Raw genomic sequence first — 12,053 nt, 5'->3', positions numbered from 1 at the left:
TTTTATTGCCTAATGATTGTGAGGCTTTAGTGACCTCGGTGAATGTATCTAATAGCTTTTTGAGAACACATCCTTAAATATCAGAAAATTGTAGTAAACATGAAGCACCAGCACAGTCTTGGTATTAAATTCTAAAACTTTGGCATTTTCCTTTGCCCACCAATTCCACATCCGGAGATACTCTACGGACACTTGTCAAGTTCATGATTTTACTACAGGAGGATATTCGAGCAATATTTGTAGGCACAGAAATGCAGAAACAGTGTCTTCCAGAAGAGGCTTGATGAACCTAATGTGGAGCACTGGCTGTGGAACTGTCGTGCAGTCACTAGAGACAAGCGGATCTCTGCGAAGGAGACAGAATACTATGCAAAAATCATTTAGTGAAGAAGGCAGCTTGCAGAACCCTGTGTCTAGTGCAATTCCATGTATGTTTGAAAAGAGCACAACTGAATGGATGAATGAATGAAGAACATGTGGAAACATACAAAAAATTAGAAAATGTCAGAGAATAACTGGCAAAGTTAGATAAGATTTTCTTTTTAAAAAACACCCATTTTTGCCGGGCGCGGTGGCTCAAGCCTGTAATCCCAGCACTTTGGGAGGCCGAGACGGGCGGATCACGAGGTCAGGAGATCGAGACCATCCTGGCTAACACGGTGAAACCCCGTCTCTACTAAAACCTGCAAAAAACTAGCCGGGCGTCGTGGCGGGTGCCTGTGGTTCCAGCTACTCGGGAGGCTGAGACAGGAGAATGGTGTGAACCCGGGAGGCGGGGCTTGCAGTGAGCCGAGATCCGGCCACTGCACTCCAGCCTGGGCGACAGAGCGAGACTCCGTCTCAAAAAAAACAAAAAAAAAACAAAACAGCTTTCTCCTCCCGCCGCCCAAGATGCCGAAAGGAAAGAAGGCCAAGGGAAAGAAGGTGGCTCCGGCCCCTGCTGTCGTGAAAAAGCAGGAGGCCAAGAAAGTGGTGAATCCCCTGTCTGAGAAAAGACCTAAGAATTTTGGCATTGGACAGGACATCCAGCCCAAAAGAGACCTCACCCGCTTTGTGAAATGGCCTCGCTATATCAGGTTGCAGCGGCAGAGAGCCATCCTCTATAAGCGGCTGAAAGTGCCTCCTGCTATTAACCAGTTCACCCAGGCCCTGGACCGCCAAACAGCTACTCAGCTGCTTAAGCTGGCCCACAAGTACAGACCAGAGACAAAGCAAGAGAAGAAGCAGAGGCTGTTGGCCCGGGCCGCGAGAAGAAAGCTGCTGGCAAAGGGGATGTCCCCACTAAGAGACCACCTGTCCTTCGAGCAGGAGTTAACACCGTCACCACCTTGGTGGAGAACAAGAAAGCTCAGCTGGTGGTGATTGCACACGACGTGGATCCCATCGAGCTGGTTGTCTTCTTGCCTGCCCTGTGTCGTAAAATGGGGGTCCCTTACTGCATTATCAAGGGGAAGGCCAGACTGGGTCGTCTAGTCCACAGGAAGACCTGCACCACTGTCGCCTTCACACAGGTGAACTCGGAAGACAAAGGCGCTTTGGCTAAGCTGGTGGAAGCTATCAGGACCAATTACAACGACAGATACGATGAGATCCGCCGTCACTGGGGCGGCAACGTCCTGGGTCCCAAGTCTGTGGCTCGTATCGCCAAGCTTGAAAAGGCAAAGGCTAAAGAACTTGCCACTAAGCTGGGTTAAATGTACACTGTTGAGTTTTCTGTACATAATTAAAATACAAATTTTCCTTCAAAAAAAAAAAAAAAAAAAAAAAAAAAACAAAACAAAAAAAAAAACACCCATTTTGAATAAAGATTCATTCAGGTTAAGGCCTCCTTTGGATCCCTTACATTCATGTGGATTACTTTTCAATATGTACTGCATGATGTCTGTATGTCTGATATTCTTCAATAGTTCAAGAAAAAGGGACAGGCTTTTGCAAAAAGGCCAGTCTATCTAACCACAAATATGACTTCTAAATTAAAGACTTACCAAAGGCTGGGCGAGGTGGCTCATGTCTGTAATGCCCGCACTTTGAGAGGCGGAGGCAGGTGGATCACTTTGAGGTCAGGAATTTGAGACCAGCCTGGCCAACATTGTGAAACCCTGTCTCAACGGAAAAATACAAAAACTAGCCGAATGTGGTTGTGGGTGCCTATAATCCCAGCTACTTGGGAGTCTGAGGCAGGAGGATTGCTTGAACCCAGGAGACGAAGGTTTCAATGAGCCAATATTGTGCCATTACACTCCAGCCTGAGCGACAGAGCAAAACTATCAAAAAAGAAAGAAAGAAAGAAAATTACCAAAGATAGCTAATTTTGAGCAGGCATAGTGGCTCACGCCTGTAATCACAGCACTTTGGGAGGCCAAGGCGGGTGGATCACCTGAAGTCAGGAGTTCAAGACCAGCCTGGCCAACATGGTATTTTTCAAAAAGCATCTGGAGCGAGCATCTCTCGCATGTAGTTTTTGCAGGTTAATCCTATTTTGGAGACTTCTTAGCTTAAGATGAGACCTAAGTGGACAGCTGTTCAGTTTCAGAACACTCTCCCCTACGTGTGTGTGCTGGTGAGTGACACACTCTGCCTGCCTGCAGGAACTGCTGCCTCCTTATGTCTCCCAGCCATGGATCACACCCTTCCCTTTGGGAAGCGCTTAATGAGCCATACACTCCTGAAAATGGAAAGAGAACACACAGGGGCCTCTGGTCCTGCTGACAAAGTCATTTCCACTACACCTGGTGGTGTTCGGTTTTCACAGTGGATTCACTTCACTTTTAATTAAAGAAAGTGAGATTTGTGTGTTTCCTTTTGATTTTGGTCATCTTCCCCAAATTAACTTAAGGCTCTGTCTCTCAAACAGGAAGTTAACATTTATTCAAGTCAGGAACATAGGGGCTAGCTTTTCCTTTTCCACAGATGCTCTTGAGACATTTGGCTAACTTGCCCCTACATTCAAAGATTTTGGTGGGATTATATAGCCTAAACAAACTCAACAACTAAGTTATCTCTGGCCATCTTCAGATATGATCCACTGATATAGTTTGGTTCTGTGTCCCCACTCAAACTTCACCTTGAATTGTACTCCCCATAATCCCCACATGGCAGGGGTGGGATCTGGTCGTGACTGAATCATGGGCTGTTACCCCCACGCTGTTCTCATGATAGTGAGTGAGTTCTCATGAGATCTGATGGTTCTATAAGTGACTGTCATTTCCTCTGCTTGCACTCATTCTCTCTCCTGCCGCCCTGTGAAGAGGTGCCTTCTGCCATGATTGTTAAGTTACCTGAGGCTTCCCCAGCCATGTGTAACTGTGAGTCAATTAAACCTCTTTTATTTATAGTTACCCAGTCTTAGGTATTTCTTCATTGCAGCATGAGAATGGACTAATAAACCCACATAGCTATCTTCTTGATTCATGGATATAATTCTTACAGTTAACAATAGACAAAATCGGACCCTTTTTTAATGTTACGCTAGCTCAATTGCATAGGCATCCAGTGACCTGCAGCTTTCCTAAGATTCTCATGTTGGAAGCACTGTCGTGCCCCGGGCCCTCTCTTGGCACTGCCCCAAGGAAGTTGGACTTTGCCTCTCTGCTGCTCAGATTTCTGTAGACAGTTGGAAAGTCACCCAACACACACCCCATCCATCCATATTCATGCAGCTTCTTTATGGTTTAATTTAATAGAGTTTGCCTCCCCATTGAATCCAATTTTAACACAAAAAACAAATAAATTTATACTTCAACGAAAAGGAAGAGAAGATGCCTATACTTTCTTATCTCTGTGGGCTATTCTATTATATCTTATCCTAAGGAAACTGGTCTTTTGGGGAATACATAGAAATTATAATGAAGCAATTAGGCAGCTCAGTGAAACGACATTTAATTCAATCAGTTGAATAAGGAGAACAATCACATTAAATATGGTACTAGTGTATCGTGTGTGGAATATTATTTGTGCATTTCCAAATCTCTTGATACACCACAAAAACACATTCAAGTTTCATGGCCTTAGTTAACTGAGCTGCAAAAAATAAACATCCCTGAGTCATTCCTACATGACCTCATAATAACCCATATTTCTATTTTTCTTTCCTCCTGCCTTTACTTATAGCTCACTACTTAAACTTCTAGGCCGGGTGCAGTGGCTCACGCCTGTAATCCTGACACTTTGGGAGGCTGAGGCAGGGAGATTGCCTGAGCTCAGAAGTTCAAGACCAACCTGGGCAACACAGTGAAACTCTCTCTCTACTAAAATACAGAAAAAAATTAGCCAGGTGTGGCGGCGTGCACCTGTAGTCCCAGCTACTTGGGAGGCTGAGGCAGGAGAACTGCTGAACCCGGGAAGCGGAGGTTGCAGTGAGCCGAGATTGCACCACTACACTCCAGCCTGGGTGACAGCGAGACTCTATTTCAAACAAAAACAAAAACAAAAAAAAACTTATAACAAAATGCCTTCCAGCCTCAGAACACTTCCAAAGTGCTGTCACAACTAGCTCCCGATGTTCCTTTTATCTAGCCCCTTCACCTGCACAATTTGAACCCTTTACCTACATTATTCTTCCGATAAAACTCATCTCTGGCTGGGCGCAGTGGCTCACGCCTATAATCCCAGCACTTTAGGAGGCCTAAGCGGGCAGATACCTGATGGCGGGAGTTCGAGACCAGCCTGACCAACATCGAGAAACTCCGTCTCTAGTAAAAATGCAGAATTAGCCAGGCGTGGTGATGCATGCTTGTAATCCTAGCTACTCAGGAGGCTGAGGCAGGAGAATTGCTTGAACCCAGGAGGCAGAGGTTGCAGTGAGCCAAGATCATGCCATTGCACTCCCGCCTGGGCAACAAGAGTGAAACTCTGTCTCAAAAAACAAAACAAAATGAAATGAAAACTCATCTCTTCAGAAAGGCCATAGGTTTCCTTGCCTCTGGATTCCGTGATTCCCCCATAGTACATTCATTGCCCCTCCGATCTGCATGGTTCCTCCTCTAGCTTTGCCCCAGATTGGAAGCCTTCTTTCTGAGGGTCTTTTCTTCATGATCACACTCACCTTGTGTGTGAGTAAAACACGAAAAATTAAATTTCAAACCCAGACCTGTCTGCTTCGCTCTAGTCCTTGAGTCACATTCTCATCTCTCTCTCTCTTTCTTTTTTTTTTTTTTCTGAGGTGGAGTCTCTCTGTCACCCAGGCTGGAGTGCAATGGTGCGATCACGGCTCACTGCAACTGCCAACTCCCTGGTTCAAGCGATTCTCCTGCCTCAGCCTCCTGAGTAGCTGGGATTACAGGCACGCACCACCAAACCCAGGTAATTTTTGTATTTTTATTAAAGATGGGGTTTCACTGTGTTGGCCAGGATGGCCTTGATCTCCTGACCTCGTGATCCGCCCGCCTTGGCCTCCCAAAGTGCTGGGATTACAGGCGTGAGCCACCGCGCCCGGCCTCGTTCTCATCTCTTTCTAATGGTGAGGCCTGACATCATCAGGAACAGACTCTGTGACGAGCTGCAGGTTTCATTCTCCCTTCCATGCGGGCACGGTCTACCTCGTCGACAAGTCTCAAATCTCCAGGGTCCTGTAAACTTTCAGGCCCTTACAACCTCCGAACCCAAGTTGGGATCACTGCACGGGGCTGTCGTGATTCCTCCTGCTTCCCCTGCACCGCCGGCTTGTTCATTCAGCTTCATAAGACCTGCTGAAATAACCAGTGTAATCCTCTTTAAATTAGTCCACCAAAGTTGAGACTTTCATTCTTAACTTTTAAATCTATTATCCTAACTTTAGTATCCTTTATCTGATCCCTAACTTTTTAACTTTGAGATTTGACTTCCTAATTTTTAAAAGTTTATGATAAAAAATAATTTTGAATACATAGTTTTACTTGTATTTAAAATTGATGTGAAAAACAAGTAATTAATTTTTAATGCTTGTATTTTATTTTAAAGACTGGCTGGGCGCGATGGCTCATGCCTGTAATCCCAGAACTTTGGAAGGCCGAGGCAGGTGGATCACTTGAGGTCAGGAGTTTGAGGCCAACCTGGCCAACATGGTGAAACTCCATCTGAACTAAAAATAAAAAACTTAGCTGGGTGTGGTGGTGCCTGCCTGTAATTCCAGCTACTTGGGAGGCTGAGGCACGAGAATCCCTTGAACCCGGGAGGCAGAGGTTGTGGTGTGCCACGATCACACCACTGCACTCCAGCCTGAGTGACAGAGCAAGGCTCTGTCTCAAAAAAAAAAAAAAAAAGACGAATACAATTTTAGATTTAAAAAAGAAAAAAGATTAAAATAATTACTTTGTAATTTATGTAGTGAGAAGAAATTAAAAAGTAATGTTTATTTTAGCTATAGCATATAGATCATTTGTCTTATGAACTTTAATTTTTTAAATAACATGCATTTGTATCGTATAAACTTCAGGAGAGTAGGAACTTTATCTCCAACATCTACAAAAGTACCTGATGTTTAGTAGGTACTTGCAAATATTTGCTGACTTAATGACTATACAGTTCACCGCTACAAAATAGTATTAAGTGAAAAGTAATTTTTCCTTTTATCCCTATAGATACCTGGTTTCTACCCCCAGAGGCAATGGTAACTTTATTTTGTCTTTCTGTAGAGATATTATAAGCCCACCTAACCATGTGTATATCTATATAAAGACAGACAGACATATGTGTGTGTATGTACACATCATAGATATCCTTTTCTCTACTTTCAAATGGGAACATCTTGTACACGTTTCCTATGTTCTACCTTTTGCCTCAACCGTATTTTGGGTGTAATTTTATATCAATTTTGGGAAAACGCTCTCTTCTTTATAAAAACGACATAGCATTCCTTGTATAACTGTGTCCTCAATTGATTTGACCAATCTTTTATTGGTGGCATTTCAGTTTCTAGAATTTTGTGATTTTTAAACAATGCTGTAATAAATGTTCTTGTATCGATAAGTTTGCTCATACATATGAGTGTTTGGAAAATAATTTTTCCTTGTGCTGCAATAACAAAACACTTGAGACCAGATAATTTATTAAGAACAGAAATTTATTTTCTCATAATTCTGGAGGCTGGGAAGTCCAAGCCCAAGGTGTCAGTTGTCTGGTGAGGGCCGCCTTCTGCTTCCGAGAAGGCACCTTGATGCTGTACCCTCTGGAGGGGTAGACGTGTTGTGTCCTCACGTGGCAGAAGACAGAAGGACAAGGAAGCCAAAACCTTGTAAAGCATTTAGATATATATTAGAAGGGCTTAAAGGCTTTAAAGATATACAACCTCCCACCCCCCTACACACACACAAAGGCCTTATATATAATTATATATATGCCTTAATTCCATTCACAAGGGAAGGAGCCCTCCTGATCCTCCCTTAACACCTGAATTTTGGAGGGGACACATGAAAACCACAGCAATATCCTAGAAGTAAAATTGCTATATCAAAGAGTAAATGCATTAAAAATTTTAATGAATATTGGCAAATTTTCTTCATAGATTATAGCAATGTATACTTCCATCAGCAATGTATAAAAGCACCATTTTCCTTCATACTGGCCAACACATTGCTATCAAATTTTGAGATCATTATAATTTATAGTTGAAAAGGGGTGCCGGGCGCAGTGGCTCAAGCCTGTAATCCCAGCACTTTGGGAGGCAGAGGCGGGCGGATCATGAGGTCAGGAGATCGAGACCATCTTGGCTAACACGGTGAAACCCCGTCTCTACTAAAAATACAAAAAGTAGCTGGGCGTGGTGGTGGGCGCCTGTAGTCCCAGCTACTCAGAGGCTGAGGCGGGAGAATGGTGTGAACCCGGGAGGCAGAGCTTGCGGTGAGCCAAGATCGCGCCACTGCACTCCAGCCTGGGCAACAGAGCGAGACTCCGTCTCAAAAAAAAAAAAAAAAAAAAAAGAAAGAAAAGTGATATCACACTGTTACTTTAATGTTCTTTTCTTTACAGTAAAATTTATTAATTATCCTCACAATTTAAAGACATTAGTGATTTCATTTTTGTAATTGCCACGGACTGTTTACATTTTACCAACTTATTTTTGCCATAATTTTCTCCCTTCCTTTTCCTTTCTTTTTTCCTTCCTTCCTTCCTTCCTCCCTTCCTTCCTTTCCTCCCTCCCTCCTAGAAGTAAAATTCCTTCCTTCCTTCCTTGCTTCCTTCCTTCCTTCCCTTTCCTTCCCTTCCCTCTTTTCTTCCTTTCTTCCTTTTTTTCCTTCCCTCTTTTCTTCCTTCCTTCCCTCTTTTCTTCCTTTTTTCCTTTCTTTTTTCTCTTTCCTTTCTTTCTTCTTTTTTTTCCTTAGACAGGATCTCACTTGTTTCCCAGGCTGCAGTGCAGTGGTGCAGTCTCAGCTCACTGCAGCCTCAACCTCCTGGGCTCAAGCGATCCCCCCACCTCAGCCTCCTAAATAGCTGGGACCACAGGCACAAACCACCACATCCAGCTAATTTATTTTTTAAAATTTATGGGTCTGGGGTCTCCCTGTGTTGCCTAGGCTGGTCTGAAACTCTTGGGCTCAAGCTGTCCTCCTGTCTTGGCCTCTCGAAGTTCTGGGATTACAGGCATGAGCCACAGTACCCTGCTTCACTGTTTTCTACTCTTTTGGTCATAATTTTACTCTTTATTTCCCCACTTTTCCCCTCATGTCTCTCCACTTTTTAACCTCAATGGCTTTGCATTTGTAATTCTCTGTTTTGGAATTGCCTTTCTCCAGCCTCTCCCTACATCTTAAATTGGAATCTTAATTCCATATGCACAGAATAGCTCCAGGTGGTAGTGGAGGGGAGAAACTAGTAACAAGGGATTCTGGGTGGAAGAACTGGGTACATGGAGTCAGAGATTTCAGGGAAACTTACTTTTCACTGCAACACCTTTTGTACTTTTGCATTTTGTAGGAAGCTCACATGTAACCTCTATACAAGCCAACACATGCAGAAATACACACACATTGTCAGTTCACATCCTTGTTTGTCGAGGTATAGCTTGAATGTAATTTTTAGCTAAAAAGTTGTTTATTTTTACTCTTTTTTTTTTTTTTTTTTTTTGAGACGGAGTCTGGCTCTGTCGCCCAGGCTGGAGTGCAGTGGCCGGATCTCAGCTCACTGCAAGCTCCGCTTCCCAGGCTCACGCCATTCTCCTGCCTCAGTCTCCCGAATAGCTGGGACTACAGGCGCCTGCCACCTCGCCCGGCTAGTTTTTTGTAGTTTTTAGTAGAGACAGGGTTTCACCGTGTTAGCCAGGATGGTCTTGATCTCCTGACCTCGTGATCCGCCCGTCTCGGCCTCCCAAAGTGCTGGGATTACAGGCTTGAGCCACCGCACCCGGCCTATTTTTACTCTTAACATTCATGGAAAGTAACTACATATGTATAACATACCAATAAGTAGTATAACATATACATTTTTATAGAAAAATAAAAATATTTCTTTTATAACTTGCTATCTTCTTGATTGAGAATCTCTGTTTGATTATTCTTTGAGTCCTGCCAAGATGTCTAGCATATTTCTTAGTCAATGTAGGAATTCAAAAACTGTTTAATTCATTTAGCAAATATTTATTGAGCTGCTGTTCTGGGAAAGTATCTTAGTAATCAGTGGCAATAGAATTTACAGTCACAATCCTTGCCCTTAGACATCCCAGTTAATGATGAAGATAAACACGGAGATAAATCATTCTAATAGGTACAATTTAGAGACATGCGAAGAAGGGGAATGATAAACATCAAGTGATTATTTATCTCAGCATTTCCCAAGGACTGAGTCAAGTAGCACCTTCTCATGATAATTTCAGGTGATCACTAGGAACACTTTTTATTAGATAACGATTTATTGCAGAAAATACATTTAAAAAAATCTAATACTTTTGCAGAGATTAATTTTGTGTGAGGTTAAAGTAGACATTTAATTTAAAGAAGTTAGTCACTGAAAGTAAAATATTAAGTAAGTAAGAGTCTAGACAGAACATAGCCACTGCAACAGTAGTGCAACAGAGGCAAGAACAACTGAGGCTGAGGCAGGAGAATGACTTGAACCTGGGAGGCGGAGCTTGCAGTGAGCCAAGATGGAGCCACTGCACTCTGGCCTGGGCAACAGAGTGAGACTCTGGAGGTCTCAAAAAACAAACAAATAAACCAACAACTGAAGCTTGGCACATGCTAATCTGTCCCAACCAGGTACACATTGCCTTGGTAATGATAATTGCAATTAAATGTTAGAGTAGCTTCCCTGTCTTGAGGGTTTACTCTGTGTCAAGCATTATGTTATGGACTTTATGATGTCTCATTTAACATTCACAATCTCCCAAGGACATTTGTATTTTCTTGAGGAAACAGAGGCTGAGAGAAATTAATGAAATGGCACAGATAACTAAAAGTTTATTCTTTAATTGCCATGCAGCTCTACCCGGTAGGAGCCAAATATTGGAGGAAATGATCGCTAAAGATTTTGACCTCGTAAATTTTGACTTTGAGTGAGACAAACAAGTGCTAGATGAATACATAACCCTCTTTGAGAGGTGCTATGAATAAGTATTATGAGCACGGAGGGCAGGAGAAGGATTAGGGATGGAAGCCAGGTCAGGGAAGGCTTCCTTGAGGAGATGATGCTGAACTGGGCTCTGACGAACACATCAGCATTAACGAGGCGTTCCACAAAGGAAACTCTCAGTGGAAGTGCCTGGAAGAACACCCACAGAGGCCCTGTGGTGGAGTCAGAGAGCTTCACGGTCCCACAGACTGTCGTCCTAGCCGGCCTCTGTTTCCATAGCCTTGCCCAGAGTAGGCTGTCAATATTTTGCGTTACTGACAAATTCACGGGTAAGAAACGTTATCTCCGGTAGATTAAGTTTGCATTTCCTTTATTAAGAACATCTTTTATAAGCTTAAGAACAATTTACATTCTTTCTTCTGTAAACTACTTCTTACATTCCTTGCATATTTTCCTGTTTCCTCATTCATTTGAAAAAGCACCTCATGATTAAGTTAGCTTTTTGTCTATATGAGACATATATTCGCTTTCTCATTGAACATGTATTTCATTTTTATTATTTTAAATTTTTAGTTATGTGAAAACTTTAAATTATTATTACTATTATAATTATTATTTTTTGAGTCAGAGTTTCGCTCTTGTTGCCCAGGCTGGAGTGCAGTGGAACGATCTCAGCTCACTGCAACCTCCGCCTCCTGGGTTCAAGTGATTCTCCTGCCTCAGCCTCCCCAGTAACTGGGATTATAGGTGTGCAACCACGCCTGGCTAATTTTGTATTTTTAGTAGAGACAGGGTTTCTCCATATTGGTCAGGCTGGTCTCGAACTCCTGACCTCAGGTGATTTGCCCATCTCGGCCTCCCAAAGTACTGGGATTACAGGCATGAGCCACTGTGCCCAGCCTTAATTATTTTAAAAATCAAATCAATCTGTAATTTTTGTTGTTTTTGAGTTTAATATACTGAGGAGGCTAATACATTCCAATTTTATAAAAATATTCAACTGTGTTTTCTTTTAGCACTTTTATGGTATCAGTTTTGAAGTGTAAATATGTGAACATTGAGATTTATTTTGGTTTAAAGTGTGAGGTAGAGTTACAGTTAGTTTTTTCTTCAAATAGCTCCTCCTGTTGCAACACTATTTGTTGAATAATGCGTCTTTCTCAATTGATTTGAAGTATCACCTTCATCAGTACTAGATTTTTTCATATGTATTTGAGTCTTTTACTGGCTTCATTCTGTTTCATTGATGAGTCTGTATCTTCATATTCTAGTAACCCTGTGTTTTCAATGTTGTTGTTATTCTTGCTCTGTCTCCCAGGCTGGAGTGCAGTGGTGCCACCTCGGTTCACTGCAACCTCCGCCTCCCGGGTTTAAGCGATTCTCCTGTCTCATCCTCCCAAGAAACTGGGATTACAGGTGCCCGCCACCACGCCCAGCTAATTTTTGTATTTTTAGTAGAGACAGGTTTCACCATATTAGCCAAGCTGTTCTCAAACTCCTGACCCTGTGATTCGTCCACCTCGACCTCTCAAAGTGCTGGGTTTACAGGTGTGAGCCACTGCACCCAGCCTAAT

The 12,053-nt window shown here is 42.8% G+C and overlaps 1 pseudogene across 1 annotated transcript; it reads left to right on the top strand.

The window, feature by feature from the left end:
* Positions 1 to 874: 874 nt before the first annotated feature.
* On the top strand, positions 875 to 1,723 carry LOC115895326 (annotated as a pseudogene). The gene has a single exon (XR_004055538.1). The product of XR_004055538.1 is annotated as a 60S ribosomal protein L7a pseudogene (transcript).
* The last annotated feature ends 10,330 nt before the right edge of the window (positions 1,724 to 12,053 follow it).

This window comes from Rhinopithecus roxellana, chromosome 2 (assembly GCF_007565055.1).
Source record: "Rhinopithecus roxellana isolate Shanxi Qingling chromosome 2, ASM756505v1, whole genome shotgun sequence".
In the NCBI taxonomy this organism is placed as follows: Eukaryota; Metazoa; Chordata; class Mammalia; order Primates; family Cercopithecidae; genus Rhinopithecus; species Rhinopithecus roxellana.
The sequence above is the reverse complement of the archived record's forward strand: the minus strand, read 5'-3'. Positions and strand labels throughout refer to the sequence as shown.